The 20,612-nt window shown below is 37.1% G+C and overlaps 1 protein-coding gene across 50 annotated transcripts in view; it reads left to right on the top strand.

Moving 5' to 3' along the window:
• The window catches only part of DYM (dymeclin), a 411,382-nt gene that overhangs the window by 153,145 nt on the left and 237,625 nt on the right, over positions 1-20,612 (top strand). The gene's annotated exons all lie outside the window — the stretch shown is intronic.

The following is a 20,612-nucleotide window of genomic DNA, read 5'->3' as shown; positions in this document are numbered from 1 at the left end:
GCCAATGGAATGTAAGTAGAAATAGTATGGGCAAATTTGCAGGTAGAATTCTTAAAGGGAGTACATATGCTTATCTTTTTCCTGCTGACTTGAATGAAGATGTGATGGCTGGAGCTGGTTTAGCCATCCTGGACCATGGGTAACCTTAAGAATGGAGACAATCCACAGTGAAGCAACAAAAGAAAAGGATCCTGGCTTTTGACCATCATGAGGCAATGTGCAAGCTCTGCTGCCTTTACTTTTGGACTTTTGTTGAAGCCATTATTATACAGTTCTGTTGTAACTGTCCTTAATCCTGACTCATACTACGATATAACATATAGTAGATGAAGGCAAGACCATGACATAATAAAGTAGCTTTCTAGATTGAATTATTTGCAGAAGTGATTATCAGAACTTCGTAACAAGCAGAAGAGAGTGGGATGAGAGAGAACCATATATTATACTTCTCCCTTTCTGCGTACCAGTGATTATCAGAACTTCATAACAAGCAGATGAGAGTGGGATGAGAGAGAACCATGTATTATACTTCTCCCTTTCTGGGTACCAGTTTGTGTCCTCAGTCTCCAGATATTTTCATCATACTCTTCACAAAATAAAACATTTAAATCCAGAGTAGAAGAAACAAAAACACAGTGAATTACACGAAGAATCTTCTTTGTTAAATAGACCTTGAATCCTGAAAATCATAGTAATTCACAGGTTGTTGAGAAAGCCATTAGAGTGCTCTTTAAGCTTAGTCTTTAGAGTGGAAGAAAATAAATGCATAACTCACTTATGAATCGAGAAGTTAGAAGCCTGTTACCACATGCTCAGGTTTCATAGTTTATCTTATAAATATATGCACATTTGAAGTTCTACTTTGGTAAATATATCCATGTTTGTTTTATTACTGAAAAGATGTAATCACATGCCTGTTCAATTACTTAATTAACTTCCTTGAATTCCTTTTAGAAAATTAATGTTCCAGGAAAATGTCATTCTGTGGTTTTGCTTATTCCTAGTGCACCATGGGCTGTCTCCAAGAATTCACACATCCCAGTTCAAGAAGTGGGATATATGTGATTTGTGCCTAAAGGAGTTTCTGAGCCAACTGGATTTTTCTGTCTTTCTTTTCTGAGTGATGTGGTATATTACAAAAAACATAAAACCTAGACTTAAGCCTGCTAGTTTTCTGACCTTAGAAGGGGAAAAAATAATTAACTCTCTACTGGGTAACCTTTGTGATCTGAAGTTTTAATTTGTTGTGTTATGTCTCTGCTATTCACCTTTCTTCTTAAAATGACCTGTCAGGCTTGTTGGACCTTCTTATTCTATTCTTCATGTCTCTTGGTCTCCTAGAATTTCCATTTCTCTTCCATCTGCATTTTGGGTAATTTCCTTGGATTTATCTTTCAGTCCACTAATCTTCTTTTCAGCTGTATCTGATCTACTATGAAATACTTTCAGTGACATTTTCTAATGTGTGAGTTATAATGTGTGTGCAATGAAGTACACATCTTAATTGTACAGCTTGATGCAGATCTAAGTAAGTGATTAAGTAAGGTGAGGACTTAGAATGGACTGTTGGTAAATGAATGGAGCTGGTACAATGGAGCTTGGTGGTTACTTTGTCATGAATCATTTATTTGGAATGGTGTTTAGGAAGCTAATTAGGATAGGTTGAAGGGAGAAAGGAAGTCAGAGTATAGGCAGAAAAATAAGGCAACAAATGGAAGGGTGCATGGATTCTAGGGAGGTTTTTTATTTTTGTTTTTGATTGGAAATTTTTACATATTTGTACATTGTGATAGGAATAATTCAGCTTATTTCCACAAATATTTATTAAATGCCTACATTTCATTGAGCTTACATTTTATTCAAAACAGAGAGATTGATATTCCTAAATATAGGAGGAAGGATATTTCATCTGAAGGCAGAATGTACATGTTAATACAGGTGAATGTGTAGATTTTAAGGTGGAAAGACAAGGTAGTTCTCTTCTGATAGATTCTGTCTTTCAGTTAAAAAGAGGTAAGAGTCAGCTAAGCATGAAGATTAGGGATTGTTGTTAGAAGTTTAAAGAGAACAATAGGTTTCCCCAGGGACTAGGTCAATGTAGTAGGATTGCTGGGCAGAGCTGGGGGTGCACTTGAGATTTGTGGTGATGAACTTAAAGTAAGAGCAAGTGGAATGGTTATATTGTTCTTCAGCTATATGTAACTGCCCTGGGACATGGAGTAGGTGGAGAGTTGGATTTAATCAAGATTAGGGTTTTGCCAGGCAAATATGGAGGAAAAGAGAAGTGAGGGAATTGGGAAGGCATCAGCAAGAAAGTGATTTCAGTACTGAACTTCAGAATCCTAGTTGGGTGAGGAGGGAAGTGAGGACATGGAGATGGCGATGGACAATGAGAAAAGTAGTAGAGATAACAGAGCGGGTCAAAAACTATTTGAGTCAGGACTAGAGGAAGTGACCTGAATGCTGGGAAGTGGTAGTCAGGGAGTGGAATGCATGAATTCAGAATTGTAGTGGCAGTGCAGTCACCAGTGGAGAGAATGTCTAGGCAGGATGAGACTAAGGGGCTGGGTAGCTGAGGTAGAATAGAGGAAGTGCAAGCAGATCAAGGACTTAGAGGCTGTGTTGTTGGGTGCCTTGTCTGCAGGGACGTAGAAATTTACAAAATGAGCACGGGAGTAGTGTGGAGGGAAAGACAGTGAGCTAGGTGCTCAGATTATCAGAAAATGAGCAGGAGTGATGGTGATGTCTGCAGATGACTCGAGCAAGAAAGGTTGATGGATGGAGTAGTCTGATGGGCTATTTCAAGGTAGCTGGGATGTTTGAGGAGAAATGACTTGGAAGCAGTAATGAAGAGTCATCTCCATGGTACGTGGCTTGTGGAGAGAGAACTAAGAGGTCACCATTTGAAAAGCCTTCTGAGAAAGAGCTGTCCTCAGGGGACACCCAGGTTGCTGTTAGATCAAGGGTATTCAAGGAGACTGAGGTTGACAATATAGAAGGTTTTTTCCTAATGAAAATGTGTGCTCCAGAAGGCTCAGTGGAAGGGCTGGGATGAAGAGAGCTGTGGGCAATAAACAGGGATATAAAGCATAATATGATAATGTTGGTGTTTTAGGGGAAGGTAGGTAATGAGTTCTGATTCTAGCCGTTGACAATTTGTTGGGGTAAGGCTGTTGGCCTCCTGGCCAGGGAAGTGGGTGTCCTACTTGAAGGGTTGAGAGCTGTGGGAGCCTCTTTTATATCCTGCTGGTTCCTTATATCCTGGCAGCGGAAGGATGTTGGCAGACTATGGTCTTAACAGTCCATGCATCTCTGTATTGTGTAGGGTTAACCAGGGAACCTAAAACCATCTTTGACCATTTTGAAGTTAATAGAAACTTATAATTGAAAAAGCTAGCGTGCATCAGTTGAAGACTATGACCAATATAAAGCCAAATGCATCAATAACAGAACATCTTTCTTCCAAACTGCAGGAATTCCAGACACCTGTGGTGTGTGTCTGTGTGTGCATGTATGTGCATGAGGAGCTCTGCAGCACAAACAAGCACTGCATGCATAGCAGCCAGACTGTTTTGTAGGAGACTTAGTTAGGATGTCCTGTAAATGCTAGTAATTTTCCCCCCATGTATATGAAAACCAAATGCAATATCCCATAATTCATTTAGTAAATTAATATTAAGTTGGTATTAATCATAGTAGTAAAAATGAAAATGAAAGATACATACTTTATGCCATTCATTTGTATGAATATAGGAAAGCACTTGAACTTTTGGCCTGTCTGTGGTCCTTCAGAATTGGGCAGTGGAACATCCTGTGGGAAGCACTGTCATGTGGGTACCTCAGAGCCTGCCCTCTCTTTTCAGCCTTACCTCACTGCACAGCTCCAGCCAAAGGGCCACGTGCACCAAAGGGTCACGTGCACCAAAGGGTCACACCTGACCAGCTTTTAATCATTCCATACACTGAAATGCCTTCCTCCTCTCCACTTGCAGATCTGTCTCTCTCCAGCACACTCCAGGTCATAGGCAGCCTTCTTTTGAAAGCTCTCCTGGAGTTCCCTAGCAGACTTCATCATCTGTGTTCCCACAGGACTTTGTAAACCTCTCATTATACAGTATTAGAATGACATTCCTGCTCGTTTTCTTCTTTAAAATCATGGGCACCTTAAATGTAGTGACAACGATTTATTCTTTGAGGAATTTGAGCAGGCCTGCAAAGAGACGGTTTAGTGAATGCTTGTTGAAGGAATGAACCATAAAGAAAGGGGCAAAATGCCTAAGAGAGATTGTCCCTCAGGAGAAATCAGGAAATGCAGATGTGATACCAAGATGAACAGATGGCAGAAGAGGCAACAAATCAAAACAAGCAAACACAAAAACCACAGAATTGCATCTTTTTGGACTAGCAACTGTTTCCTTTTGGATATGGGGTTCTGTGGATGAGGATGAAGGAGTGGGAGAGAAGTCTGGGAAGATAATTTGGAGCTAGACTCACTGAAAACCACAAAATGCTATTCTCTAGAACAAATAGATTGAATTTAGGCCTGTTAAATCCCAGGTGCTGAAGTTCTATTCTATGGCAGATTCTAAACTTGTATTATTTTCAGCCAGGGTGAGGGGCTCCCTTTATGGTTTTGGAGTAGGAGAGGCATGGCCTGGTGGTTGAGAGCATCAGTTTTAGAGTTGGAACAGCATGGATGCAAATCTGCGTAGCATTCTGTTATGTGAGTAAGGGACTTAACTCCTTTGAGCTTTAATTCTTTATGGGTAAAATTGGGTGAATAAAAATGCTAGTGAGATTTCAATGTAGTAATTTGTGTGGATCATCATTAAATAGCAGAAGCTACTGTTTTCCTTCCCCCTTACTTCTCTTCTTTCACTCTTCCCCCTACCTCCGCCTTCAACAGTTCCTTGAGTATGATGGACTTTAAACTTTATGGATCACATATCCCATCAATATAACCTTTTAAAGCAGCACCCTGATTTAGGTTAATTGATTTAGAAATTATATAATGCATAGTTATATTAATTACGACATCTACAGATTGACATTTTTCCAAGGATAAAATTAAGTAAAATTTTTAAAGCATTTTAAAATTTTGTTTTCACAGTAAGAAAATCTTTTATATTGGAAAAATATTAATAATCATCTGAATAAGTTTTATAAAATGCTTTGCTAATCATGATGGCTTAATGGTATCATTGTTTAATGTTGCAAGGAACAGTATCTATTTAGAGCCATGTTCATTGTTAATAATGGTGGATGTAAATCTGTATTTCAGAGAGTCTTGGTAATGGATAGAAGAGCAGTTTTCTTCAGAGATCTGATTAATATTGTCTTTGTTCTTAGCTCACAAAAAAATGGCTAACAGAGCTTTTTTTGTATCATTGTCATTGGCTTGTACTCGGATCATTAATGATTTCTTTTCATCTGGAATTTCTTTGCATGCAAGTTTTAAAATAGTTTTATGATTCCATTATTTTTAAATGGAATTTTATGAGAATCAGTTTAGTTAAACCTAAGTGGTAGGATTATGCACACTGAACCACCATGTGTCTTATTTTGTGAGAGAGAAGGAAGGAGAGGGTGCCTGTCACTCCTGTTGCATGGCAGGGCTGCACTCTTCTCTCAGAATACCTAGGGCACCACACATGAATGTGACTTCCTGACAGATAGACCAAGTGCAGGTGCCACTGTCAGGCTGGATTATGCATACTGCTGAAGCTTAGCTGCTGCATATTTCTGAGATGAAAAACAAAGCTCTAATATTTTCTTTCCTCACCAGCTTTGGAGACTACTAGTGTTAGTGTATGCTTATTAACTGCTTGTTGAAATGAATTGAATGCTTTGGGGATAGTTTTTCAATTTCATAAATACTTTCAGATCATTCCTATCACTCCTATTTGCATATTTCACATTTACTACATGTAACTTTCTTTTCTGGATTACTTATGTCTTGGGAACCTTTTTTTTTTTTTTTTTCTGAGACGGAGTCTCACTCTGTCACCCAGGCTGGAGCGCAGTGGTGCAATCTCAGCTTGCTGCGAGCTCCGCCTCCCGGGTTCATGCCATTCTCCTGTCTCAGCCTCCCGAGTAGCTGGGACTGTAGGTGCCCACCACCATCCCTGGCTAATTTTTTTGTATTTTTAGTGTAGACGGGGTTTCACCATGTTGGCCAGGATGGTCTCGATCTCCTGAGCTCGTGATCCGCCAGCTTCGGCCTCCCAAAGTGCTGGGATTACAGGCGTGAGCCACCACGCCCGGCCCAGGAACCTTCTTAATTCTTTTTAAGGAGTAAAGGCATACACATTTATTTAACATGCATACATGGAAGCCCCCGTAATAAAGACCCCATATTAGAATGAAGACCCCTTGATTTATTAATTTGAAATCTTCTTTTTCAAATACTTACATGTGTCCCTTTCTTTCAAAGATTTTAGTTTTCCAGTGCTTCCAGAACTCCCATCTTATTCCTCTCCTTAGGTTGATGACTTTACTATTGCTAACTTTAAGGTTTGAGGCACCGTGCTCCATAACTCAGGCTTTCTTCTTGGTATTATCAATAAAATCAAAATAAGAGTTTGGGGAAGAAACTCTTTCTATCTTTCCTTGAATATTACTTTCAACTAGGGAGTAGTAGTTACTCAAGGATTCCTTTACTTTTGGCCCATGATGATATTGCACAGAACCAATCCTTAATTCCCAGAAAAACTAACAGCCAGAGACCTATATGGAAAACATGACTCACCAGAGGTAGGAATATATCTATACAATGTACTTTATTACATCTGCTGTAATTGGGTTTATATTTACTGCTTCACAAGTAGAACTCAAGTTCACTTGAGTTTTTGCAATATAAGCAGTTAGCCTAAGATTTTACTATGTAGAAACCTTTTTTTTTTTGGAGACTGAGTCTTGCTGTATTGTCCAGGCTTGAGTGCAGTGGCACGAACATCAACTCACTCTAATTTCCGCTTCCCAGGTTCAAGCAGTTCTCCTGTGTCAGCCTCTCAAGTAGCTGGGACTACAGGCATGCGCCACGATGCCTGGCTAATTTTTAGTGTTTTAGTAGAGATGAGGTTTCACTATGTTGCCCAGGCTGGTCTCAAACTCCTGAGCTCAGGGAACCGGCCCACCTCAGCCTCCCAGAGTGCTAAGATTACAGGAGTGAGCCATGGCACCCGGCCTACTATGTAAAAACTTTTATTTGTAGTTTCCAAATTGATTCTTTTTGGTTACTATATTGTTAACGTTAAGTTTATTATTTATGTTTTTGAGTATGTCAAAATATATATTATTGTTGATTGTTTCTGATAAAATCTCATACCTAATTCAGGCTTCAATCTTGATTTTTATATGGAGAAAGAATTTCATACAAATATGTATATATTTATGTATTTATATATATATTTATATATATAGTTTTTTTTTTTTCTTGAGACGGAGTCTCACTCTATCACCCAGGCTGGAGTGCAGTGACACGATCTCGGCTCACTGCAAGCTCCATCTCCCGGGTTTATGCCATTCTCCTGCTTCAGCCTCCCGAGTAGCTGGGACTACAGGTGCCTGCCACCACGCCCAGCTAATTTTTTGTATTTTCAGTAGAGACGGGGTTTCACCATGTTAGCCAGGATGGTGTTGATCTCCTGACCTCATGACCTGCCCTCCTCAGCTTCCCAAAGTGCTGGGATTACAGGCGTGAGCCACCGTGTCCGGACCATATGAATATTTTTATATAAAATGTAAAAAATCATCTGTAAAAATGCAAAATTTAAATAATTCTCATTGTTTTCCTATTTAATGTAATACAAAAGATTGTGCTAGATCCTAGGAGTACAAAGGAATCAAACCATGGTGAAGGAGGGAAGGCCCTCTCTCAGGGAACCCACAGTTTAGCAGGAAAGATGGGTATGCATGCCAGGGCTGTTTAGTAGTGGAGGGTGGACAGGGTGTTGCAAGGTTAAAGTCTGTATATCGTAAAGGAACTGTTTTAGGAACAGGGCTTGTTTTGTTTGAAGAAGGAGTCTCTGGTGGTGGTATACACTATCAGATGCTTAAAGACTTGTCTGTTTTCCTAAAGGGTAATATTTCCAAAACTTTAGCCACATCCATGCCACTGCCACGATTTTGTCTTATATGAGTACAACTTGAATTCCAGTTTACTTAGTTCACTTTAGAATGACTTACTTTTTCAAAATTGTAAGCTTATTATTTACTTTATTCTTATCCTATGTGGGAAAGTCCTTGACCTTCTGAGATTGATGTGCTAGTTATATATGTCTAATATACATAACTATTAAAGATTTTTTTAAAAAGTTTTCCTCTGCTTACACCATCATCATTGATCCATGTACCATTTTGGGAAACACTGCTTTAGGGGATGACATCGGGACATATGGAATGAAGTTTCTGGGAACCAGACACGGACTTGTTTAAAGGAAGCGTTGTCTGCCCCTCTGAGCTCACAGCACCCTTTCCTGTTTCATGGATCATAGTTAATTTGTTTATTCTTTTTGCATATGTGGGTGAGATAGGATTTATCTCTGAGGGCACAAGGCTTTTACATTTATTTTGTTTCCTTTTATGCTTCACATTTTAAAATACTACCTGCGTCATCTAAGTTTCTCATAAATGTTTATTGTAGGGATATGTGAACCAAGAGTTTTACTGAGACAGTTGAATTCTAGTACCTTTCATGGTTGTTCATTTTAGAAAACAAGTAAACAGGAATCGATCTTCATAATTACTGAAATATTTCAGTGGATTTTTTTCAACTTTTTGGAAACAGTTCTATTTTCTATTCTTCGAGGAATTAAACTTAAAAAAAACTTCCATATGACATATATTATGCCAGATTATAAGTCAGAGAGATTCTGACAGAATTTTTTTTTTTTTTTTTTTTTGAGACGGAGTTTCGCTCTTGTCACCCAGGCTGGAGTGCAAGGGTGCAATCTCAGCTTACTGCAACCTTTGCCTCCCAGGTTCAAGCAATTCTCCTGTCTCAGCCTCCTGAGTAGCTGGGATTACAGGTGCCCGCCACCAGGCCTGGCTAATTTTTGTATTTTTTAGTGGAGACGGGGTTTCACCATGTTGGCCAGGCTGGTCCTGAACTCCTGACCTCAGGTAATCCACCTGCCTTGGCCTCCCAAGGTACTGGGATTACAAGTATGAGCCACCGCGCCCAGCCACTTCTGACAAATTTGAAACTACAAAGGTGGATAAAAAGTTTTACTGTGCTATGAGTTTTAAAAAACATTTTTCTTTGTTCGCCCATGTGTTTTTTTTCTTTCTTGAGATGGTCAAAGCATTCCTTTTGGGAGACAGGATGGGTTAGTAATATCGTGTTTTGTGTTAGGAAAATTGAATTTGACTCAAATCTGTTTTAGGAACTAGCAGTCACCAGATATTTCAAGAGTGCTTTAAGTGTAAACACATGTAAAAAGGTGAAACTATTAGTGACCCTTTTTTCCCCTTTCCTAGCATTATAACATGATTGGCTGTCATTCAAGGTTGTGTATGTTACTGTTTTACATGCATTTTTAGGCTGGCAAAAATAGGTGTTGGAGACTGTGTTTTCTTAATATATATGTTGATTACATAGAAAAAGTGATACTTGAGTATTATGCCCTTTAATAAAGATGCAACATCAAGTATGCTTTTTTTTTTCTGATTACACCAACACTGTTTGTTTTAGGAAACATTGTTGTTCTAAGGCTATTCTATTAATTTTTTTCTAATTAAATTTTATTGTTTCTTTTGTTGTGTGTTCATTTTAGAAATCAAAGTATTTTGATGAGGAAAAAAAATCACCCAACATAAAAACATAAGCACTTGAAGCATGATATATACCCATCATCATTATTATCATAATCATTTTACAAAAAGGGATACATACAGTGTTTTTCTTTTTCTTAATGGTAAACTTTTTATTTAAGTGTAACATATAGAAAAGTGCATAATTAGCATGTGGCTCAAGTAATTATTATAAAGTGAATGTGTTCAGTCAGGTGAAATAATTCCAGCACTCCAGAACCCTCTCTCCAATACTCTCATCTTCACTCTGCCTTCCCAACCAGTGATATCCCACTGAGGATATCACTATCCCAACTTCTAATATGCTAGGTTAGTCTTGCATGGTTTTGAACTTTATATTGATGTATTCTTTTGTGTTTTACTTCTTTTATTTGTGAAATTCATCCACATTTCTGCATGAAGCATAGTTTGTTCATTTTTATGACAACTAATTTCATTCTATTAAATAATTTAAGTACAGTATATATTTATACTTCATCCTACCACTAGTGTCTGAAAGTACCCATCTCCTAGTGCCCTCATCAGTGTTAAAGTATGACAACTTAAAATACAGGATTAAAGCCAATTGACACCTATATTTAGAACTTTGAAGATAACATCCTTTTCCTTTAAATAGCAAATATAAAATTCTTATTACTTGTACACTTTAAAAATATCCTTCAGTAAGTACTTTGTGAAGGAATAAATTAAGTTTATAAGTTGGAGCCCTCTAAGATTTATAGAATGTGAAAAAGAGACAGCTCTTTCTCTTCAAGGAGTCTACAGGAAGACTTGTGTATATATAATACACATAAGTATAATCCAAGTCAGACAGTGGTGCAGATGATCATAGGAGATATAGCCAGTGTGCTATGAGAGAAGAGAGGAAAGAATAGTTATTTTTTGCTTTGTATTAGAACAAATGACTGTGACTTGGACCTTGAAGAATTTTCTAAGCAAGGAAAAAAGAGAGAAATGAGAGAAAATTTTAAAAAGGTAGGAAATAGAATGGCATTCTTGGTTGAATCTAAACATTTAGTAAAAAGTCCATCAACCAATGGTCAGTTCTAGTCATTGATAGATCTCTGAACTATTTCCCCCCACCAATAGTCATGACATTTAGGTAACTTTTCTTATTCCCCCCGACAAACTGACTGCAGTTTATTTATCTGTCTCTGTTTCATGTTAGTTTCTCCTTTAGACTGAAGCTGCGTGGGTAGGGCATTAGTGTCTTTTTGGTACATCATGTCTAATCCAGTTTTTTGTACTTTGCTCAATCCATAGCAGGCCCTTAATAAATGATGAAATGAATGTATACAAGTACATAGGCAGCAAATACACATTTGGGCACAGCAAGCTTCCTCTGTGGTAAAGTATAGATTGGTCAGGACCCTTGAAAGAAATCAACTTTGAAGAAATTAACTGATCATCAGACAAATATTTTTTTCCATATGAATGCTTCTAGCTAGAAATAGTATGGTTTTGGGTGGCTCGTGCCTGTAATCCTAGCACGTTGGGAGGCTGAGGTGGGCAGATCACCTGAGGCCAGGAGTTTGAGACCATCCTGGCCACCATGGCAAAACCCTGTCTCTACTAAAAATACAAAAATTAGCTGGGTGTGGTGGCACCTGCCACCCACTACTAATCCCAGCTACTCAGAAGGCTGAGGCAGGAGAATTGCTTGAATCCAGGAGGTGGAAGTTGCAGTTAGCGAGATCACGCCACTGCACTCCAGCCTGGGAAACAGAGTGAAACTCTGTCTCAAAATAAATAAATAAATAAATAAATAAATAAATAAATAAATAAATAAGAACGGGTTTGGTTTTAAAAGATACTACCATTAGAGGAAGCTGGGTAAAGTGCACATGGAATACCTGTGTATTTTTTTTTTTAGCAAAGCATGTAAATCTACAATTATCTTGAAATAACAAGCTTAAAAAATTGTGATGAGCCAAGAATTTTTTTAAAAAGCAATAATATTCTGGAATTTTATAATACATACCTGCATTAGTTAGGATATCGGTTTGGCTTTTAGTAGAGACCAGACACCAGTAGTTTAAACAAGAGAGAAGGCTTATATTTCTCTCACATGGAAGTCTAAACTAGTCTAGAGGCAGGCTTGCTTTCTGAGGTTATCCAGGGACCAAAGTTCCTCCAATCTTGTTTTACCATTCCTCCTGCAGTGTCCTCATACATGGTTTGGCTCCCAACACTATGCCTGGGTTCTAGCCAATGGCAAGGATAAGGATGTGAGGAGAAAATAGCTTCCTTCTAAGGATATGACCTGAAAGTTGCATGTGCTGCTCCCGTTCATATCCCATTTGTTGGAATTTAGTCATGCAGACATATTTTGTTGCTGCAAGAAAGACTGGGAAATGTAGTCCTACCCAGCTAAATCTAAAGTTTTAAAATTTTATTTTTATCAAAAAGAAGAAAGGGAGCATGGTATGGAGGTCAAGTAGCTCTGCCACAGTGTTTGTCCTGCAATGCATGTTCAATAACTTTTTTGGTGAAACTTTCTTTCCTTATTATTTTACTATACTTATGTAGGAAAAGCATGGATGTTTTAAGATTTAGATGTATTTGTTGGGTCATGATGGAAGTAAAAATCAGTTTATATGCAGTCGTTTTAATGCTTGTATCCTCATTACACTGTTAATTTCCCCAAAGGAGGAGTGTTTCTTCTTTGTATTTTTGGTTCCTAGCATGGGACCTGACCCTAACAGGAACTCATTACGTGTCTACTGACTGTTAGCCTTTTATAGATGTTGACTGAACATCTCTAGCAGAATTTTTATACATCTCTGCTATCTGACCTGCCTTCTCCTTAATTCTTTCATGGTATATGGTTTGTATCAGTATTACAGTTTTAAAATATATGATATGCCCCTTTTAGGAGATTTTTGTAACTGTGGCTGACAGTGCATAGTATCTTTTTTTTTGGTATAGTTCTGATTGAATAGTGTTTTGTAATATGTTTGTTAGATGTAAGAAATCATTTATAGTTTAGCAAGTAGCATGTTTAATATGAAAAAGCAGTAACTTACCTCTATTTCATTCAATCTTGATAAATTTATCAAGCATTTGAGTTCATTTTTTTAAAATGAGGGTTATTTTTTCCTTGATTATTATTTTTATTGATGTTTCATACTTTATGTCCTCTTCACATTTTGAATGTTAAGGATAAGTAGTCTTCAGTCAGTACTTCTTTAAAAAACTTGAATTGTCAACCACTGATCAAGGAAATAAGAGAAGACATGAACAAATGGAAAAACATTCCATGCTCATGGATAGAAAGAATCAATATTGTGAAAATGGCTGTACTGCCCAAAGTAATTTATAGTTTCAATGCCATCCCCATCAAGCTACCATTGACTTTCTTCACAGAATTAGAAAAAACTTTTCATATGGAACCAAAAAAGAGCCTGTATAGCCAAGACAATCCTGAGCAAAAAGAACAAAGCTGGAGGCATCATGCTACCTGACTTCAAACTATACTATAAGACTACAGTAACCAAAACAGCATGGTACTGGTACCAAAACAGATATATGGACCAATGGAACAGAACAGAGGCCTCAGAAATAACACCACACATCTACAACCATCTGATCTTTGACAAACCTGACACAAACAAGCAACAGGGAAAGGATTCCCTATTTAATCAGTGGTGTTGGGAAAACTGGCTAACCATGTGCAGAAAACTGAAACTGGACCCCTTCCTTACACCTTATACAAAAATTAACTCAAGATGGATTAAAGAGTTAAATGTAAGACCTAAAATCATAAAAACCCTAGAAGAAAACCTAGGCAATACCATTCAGGACATAGGCATGGGCAAAGATTCCATGACTAAAACATCAAAAGCAATGACAACAAAAGCCAAAATTGACAAATGGGATCTAATTACACTAAAGAGCTTCTGCACAGCAAAAGAAACTATCATCAAAGTGAACAGGCAACCTACAGAATGGGAGAAAATTTTTGCAATCTATCCACTGACAGAAGGCTAATATCCAGAATCTACAAGAACTTAAATTTACAAGAAAAAAAGCAAACAACCCCATCAAAAAGTGGGAGGATATGAACAGACACTTCTCAAAAGAAGATATTTATGCAGCCAACAAACATATGAAAGCTCATCATCACTGGTCATTAGAGAAATGCAAATCAAAACCACAATGACATACCATCTCATGCCACTTAGAATGGTGATCATTAAAAAGTCAGGAAACAACAGATGCTGGAGAGGATGTGGAGAAATAGGAATGCTTTTATACTGTTGGTGGGAGTATAAATTAGTTCAGCCATTGTGGAAGACAGTGTGGTGATTCCTCAAGGATCTAGAACCAGAAATACCATTTGATGCAGCAATCCCATTACTGGGTATACACCCAAAGGATTATAAATTATTCTACTATAAAGACACATGCACACATATGTTTATTGCAGCACTATTCACATAGAAAAGACTTGGAACCAACCCAAATGCCCATCAGTGATAGACTGGATAAACAAAATGTGGCACATATATACCATGGAATACTATGCAGCCATAAAAAAGATGAACTCATGTCCTTTGCAGGGACATGGATGAAGCTGGAAACCATCATTCTCAGCAAATTAACACAGGAACAGAAAACCAAACACTTCATGATCTCACTAATAAGTGGGAGCTGAGCAATGAGAACACATGGACACAGGGCAGGGAACATCACACATTGGGGCCTGTCGGTGGGTAAGGGGCTAGAGGAGGGATAGCATTAGGAGAAATACCTAATGTAGATGGCAGGTTGATGGGTGCAGCAAACCACCATGGCACGTGTATACCTATGTAACAAACCTGTACCTTCTGTACATGTATCCCATAACTTAAAGTATAATAATAATAAGACAAAAAACTTGTCAACACCAGATTTGTTCTTTTAGTTAATTTTAGTTTTTAGTTTTTAGTTAGATGGATTTTAGGAGTTAGTTTGGAAGACCCAAGGGATACAATTAAGAAACTTTGGGAACCATCCTGAATTTGGTTTTTGGAACACAAGGAAATATATTGTAACTTTCCTTATTTTTCTGGTGGACAGGTTTTTGTGTGTTTTTTTTTTTTTTTCCAACAGGAAAATGCAATTCCACTAAGATTCTTAGGTCATAGATCAGAGGCTTGGACCAGCAAAGAGAAAGGAGCTTTTGGAAGAATCTTTGTCCAATCTTTATGGGCCAGTTTAAACTGTAATGTAGGCAGTGACAGGCTGCTTCATCTCTCCCTGCAGTACTGTTTACCAGAAAAAGGAAGGAGGGCTCTGTGTGTGTGTGTGTGTGTGTGTGTGTGTGTGTGTGTGTGTGTGTGTGTGTGTGTGTGTGTGTGTGTGTCTGCCTGCCTGCCTGCCTGCCTGCCTGTCTGTCTGTGTTGGTGGATTCAGGGAAAGATGGAGAAGCTTCCCAATAAAATGTTAGTTTATCTGACATTAGAAGCAGCTTCTCAGCCCTCTTGGAAAATCTTGAAGAAAGGAGAGTGAATCTGTGTTGAAAGGGAATCAGAATTTTGTTTGTGCAATTTATTCAGTAGTAGTCAACTCATTTCTACTAGCAATAAAGATGAGCAACTGTGAAGAGGATCCAAAAAACACTTCTATTTGACCTTGGGGACCATGTTGTGATTATTTTTGTTGCAGATTGAACTTTGTAATTGTGTTTCTCATTGCTCTGAATCCTGGAACACACAGTGATGGATATTGGAGCTGACTGTCATGGAGCATACTCTGAGTGGAAGAAAATGGCTTTAAATGTTTTAAAATGATACAAATAAACAACACAAATCAATCCCAAAGCAAATAATTAATACTTGGCTACTGGCTGTACCTTCTTAATAATTTTGATTTTCTTATTAAATGTCTCAAGTTCTTCAACTATGTCATGAGGATTGTTTTGAATAAACTTAAATTTGTGGTCTGTAATTACCAATTATTGACAATTTTAATTCAGATTTTCCTTATGAAATGGAGGGAGCACATTATTTAACAGAAACTTTCCTGTGTTCCCCAGTCATCTTAAAATCCTTCCTGTATTAAAAAACAAAACAAAAAAACCTCTTCTTGCTGATCCTCGAGTTTGCTTATACCTATACTGAAAATTTATACCAGATTTGCAGTTTGAGGTTCCCAGTATACTCTTTTTTGAGGACCTCGAAATTTAGGGATGGGGACTATTTCCCCCCTTCCCCCATAACAGCTCCTTAAAAGTTAGTAGTAAAACCATTTCAGTAATCATTTAAAAAGCTTGATATTTGTAGGCTCACAATTGTGTAGGAAATTACATATTTAGGCTATTCATAAGATACTTTATTTTGTGTGTTCAGTAAAAAGTACAAAATATTAGAAATGAACATGTTCACACTGAACTGTTTACAATGTAAAGTAGAAATAAAAAGTATCTGCCTGTGTTAGTTCGGCAGAAACAAAACGTTTCAGTTGCTTGTTTTGTTATACATTGTTTATAATTTATTTACAGAAGCACTTAATTCATTTAATAAGTGTTTTTGTAAAAAGGACACCTGCCCATTATAATAAGTAATAAAAAATATGTATATGCAAAGATTAAAGTTAAATATCACATCTATTGCCATGGTCCTCGATATAATCAGAGCTAACATGTTGATGATTTTTCCCTCCAAAATTATCAGGAGGTTTTCTGTTTTGTTGTTAAAGTAAAAATTACAGGGCTGTGTCCTAGTTCCAAAGTATTTGCATCACATTTTTGGGGGAGTTGGTGACCAGGAATTTTCCTCCTTCCCTTCCTTATTATTTTTAATTGCTTATTATGCTTGAATACGTCTCTGTTGTAGAAGAGTCAAGCAATAGAGTAATACTACACTGAACAAAGTCTGAGACTCTCCTGAAGCCACCTTCACTCCCACTCTACTCCATGACAAATGACCACTGTCTACAGTGGACCCTGCCAGGGACCTGTAGATGGACTTACATGCATAGATATGTGTATTTGCAAGTTCTTAAAACAAATGGAGCATGCATATATATACATATATATCTATATATGTAGTTTGTGAATGGCCTTTTTCACTTAGTGATTTCTGATGAGATTTTCCCATATTCTACATACTAATGGGATCTATAGTGTTCTGTTATTTTAATTTTATTCTTTTACATTTATTTGTAAAGAAATAAATATATTATTACTGGGGAAAAATTAAACTATACAAGTAAAACAAAAGTCTTCCTTGAATTCCTTGAATTCCTTGCAATCCCACTTCATCCTCTAGAGATAATCTCTGTTTGCAGTGTGATGTATACTTTGTCCTTCTTGTTTTTTTTTTTAAATATGTACGTATGGATACATATATGGTTTGGTAAGTGATTTTTTAAATTGTTACATCAGTTTTTCTGCAACTTGTTTTTTTCACTTAACGGTATTTCCTTGTTGGTACATAGACATCTACATCCTTATATTGTATTCCATGGTATAGTTTAACCATAGCTTATGTCACCATTGTTACTGGTGAGCATTTATATGTTGTTTACATTATTGGACCATTATAAACAATATTACAGTAAACATTCCTATACATGCTCTTTTGTGTGCCTATTCAAGTATTCCCTGGTATAGAAAAAAAAAAAAGAATTGCTGGGCTCATGAGTATGTGCATTTTATTTTCAATGAAAACTGCCAAATGTACTTTAAAAAGTCCTGTAACACTTGGATCTCTTACTACTGATAATTTCCTATACCTTTACTGATACTACTGAGTCTTATCAGTGTTATCAGTCTTTTAAAAATGTTCTAGTCTCATGGGTCATCTCATCATCATTACATTTTTAAAAATTATTTTTATTGTTTAGACTTTCGTTGTCCATTTAAAATATATATATATATTTGAGATAGGGGCTTATTCTGTTGCCTGGGTTGGAGTGCAGTGGCACAGTCACAGCTTACTGTAGCCTCAACCTCCTGGGCTCAAGTGATCCTCCTGCTTCAGCCTCATGAGTAGCTGGGACTACAAGCATGAACCACCATGCCCGGCTATTTCTGTTTTAATTATTATTATTTGTAGAGACAAGGTCTCACTGTGTTGCCCAGGCTGGTCTTCAACTTCTGGGCTGAAGCAGTCCTCCTGCCTCAGCCTCCTTTATTGCCCATTTTAATTTTGGATTACTTTTTTTTTTTTTTTTTTTACTGATTTGTAGATTTTTAAAAAAATCCTTTTGTTATACATGTTACAAATGTTGCTTCTTCATATGTTACTTGTCTTTATGATGTGTTTTATCATGTAAAAGTATTTAATTTTTAAATGGTCAAATGAGTATTCTTCATGTATTCTTGAATGTTGTTTCTTACATAAGAAAAGGGCTTCCCTGACTCAAGGTTTATACATATGCTTCTATAATTAAATACTAACAAAATTTTACTGTCCCAAGAACACTTAACAGAATTTTATCCTTTTCTTACTGATCTGGCACACTACCTTTATCATAATCTTAATTATCAAATACATGTAGCTCTGTGCTGACCTAATTTCTCTTCTGTTGACCTATTTGTCTCCTCTGCTGCAAAATCACACTTTTACATGACTATAGCTTTATACAAATTGTACTATGTGAATGGATGTATACTTCCCCAAGTCAGTCTCAGAATTGTTTTCTTATGTATTTTTTTCATGTAGAAATGTTTTATTTACACTGTATTACAAAATATCACATAAAGTCTTGTTGGTATTTTGATGGTTATTATACTGAATTTTAGATTTACTTAGAGACATTTGACTTTTTTTTGTTTTTGTTTTGTTTTTTGTTTTTTTTTGAGACAGAGTCTTACTCTGTCGCCCAGGCTGGAGTGCAGTGGCATGATCTCGGCTCACTGCAACCTCTGCCTCTCGTGTTGAAGAGATTCTCCCGCCTCAGCCTCCCAAGTAGCTGGGAGTATCAGGCATGTACTACCACACCTGGCTAATTTTTGTATTTTTAGTAGAGACGGGGTTTCACCATGTTGTCCAGGCTGGTCTCGAACTCCTGACCTCAGTTGATCCATCTGCCTTAGCCTCCCAAAGTGCTGGGATTACAGGCATGAGCCCCTATACCCAGCCTAGATTTGACATTTTATAGTATTGACTCTTTTTGTCCAGAAACATGTTATGCCTTTACATTAATTCAGATCTCATATGGTCTTCAAATTCTATGGTTGTCAGCCTAAAGATCATCTCTATTTTAGGTTTATTCCTGAATATTTTATTGGATTTGTTGCTATTTTGATTGGAATTAAATATATTTTCTAATTATTTATTGATTGTATGTAAAGCTTTTAATTTTTATTGTTGTTGGTGGTGTTGACCATATAGCCATAGTACTGCACCAAAATCTTCAATTAGTTATAGTGTGTCAGTAATGGAGTATCAGGTGGCTCTCTTTGATATTCTAGAACAATTAACTCTGTCCAATAGAAATATAATAGAAGCCATGTATGTAATTTTAAATTTTCTAGTGGTCATGTTCAAAAAGTAAAAAGAAACAGGTGAAAGTAATTTTAATACTAGTGTATCTAAAATATTATTTCAACATGTATTTAGCATAAAATATTAGTGAGATAATTTACATTCTTTTTTTGGTATTAAGTCTTCAAATTTTCATATGTATTTTACACTGATAGCACAGTGTAATTTGAGCTACAGTAGACTCACTTTAAATGCTCAGTAACCACAAGTGGCTAGTGGCCACTGTACTGGACAGTGCATTTTTTTTTTTTTTTTTTTTTTTTGAGACGGAGTTTCGCTCTTGTTGCCCAGGCTGGAGTGCAATGGCACGATCTCAGCTCACCGCAACCTCTGCTTCCTGGGTTCGAGCAATTCTCCTGCCTCAGCCTCCCGAGTAGCTGGGATTACAGGTGCCCGCCACCACGCCTGGCTAATTTTTTTGTATTTTTAGTAGAGACAGGGTTTCTCCATGTTGGTCAGGCCTCCCAAAGTGTTGGGATTACAGGCGTGAGCCACCGTGCCAGGCCTGGACAGCGCATTTCTAAGTGGACCAGAATATTGCTTGCAAATAATGAAATTTTTTCTCTAAAATTTTTTTGGTCTTTTTTTCTTTTGTCTTAATGTTTTTGCTTGGGCATTAGTAGTACCATGCTGATGTTGATGATATTAATGGGAATACTTACAATGTTTGACCACTGTGAATTTTTGGCTAGAGGTTTCCTTCCCTTTCTAGTTTGTAAGAATTTTTCTTTAAATCAGAAACTAATTTTAAGTTTAAAAAATATATATATTTAAATATATATATGAAAATATGGAAACTCTCGAGATGACCATATTTTTTATTTTAAAAAATAGAAATAATACTTTTAAAATGGTGAACAATTCTTGTACTTTAGAAACAAAGCCTCTTGATCATAATGCATTTATTATTATTATTATTTTTTGAGATGAGTCTCACTCTGTTGCCCAGGCTGGAGTGGAGTGGCATGATCTCAGCTCACTGCAACCTCTGCTTCCCAGGTTCAAGCTATTCTTTTGCCTCAGCCAAGTAGCTGGGACTACAGGCGCCTGCCATCACACCTGGCTATTTTTTATATTTTTAGTAGAGATGGGGTTTCGCCATATTGGTTAGGCTGGTCTCGAAGTCCTGACCTCTTGGTCCACCTGCCTTGGCCTCTCAAAGTGCTGGGATTACAGGTGTGTGCCACTGCACCCGGCTTGCATTAATTTTTTTTAGCAAATTTTTCTCCTAAATTTCATTCACTTTTTAAAAAAATTTAGGTTACCTACTCATAAAAATCTCTATTTCTCTATTTTGTTGTAAATACAGTCAATCTTGGTCCA

The sequence above is a fragment of the Pan troglodytes genome, chromosome 17 (assembly GCF_028858775.2).
Source record: "Pan troglodytes isolate AG18354 chromosome 17, NHGRI_mPanTro3-v2.0_pri, whole genome shotgun sequence".
NCBI lineage: Eukaryota > Metazoa > Chordata > Mammalia > Primates > Hominidae > Pan > Pan troglodytes.
Note: the sequence above shows the minus strand (reverse complement) of the source record. Positions and strands in the feature narration are given on the sequence as shown.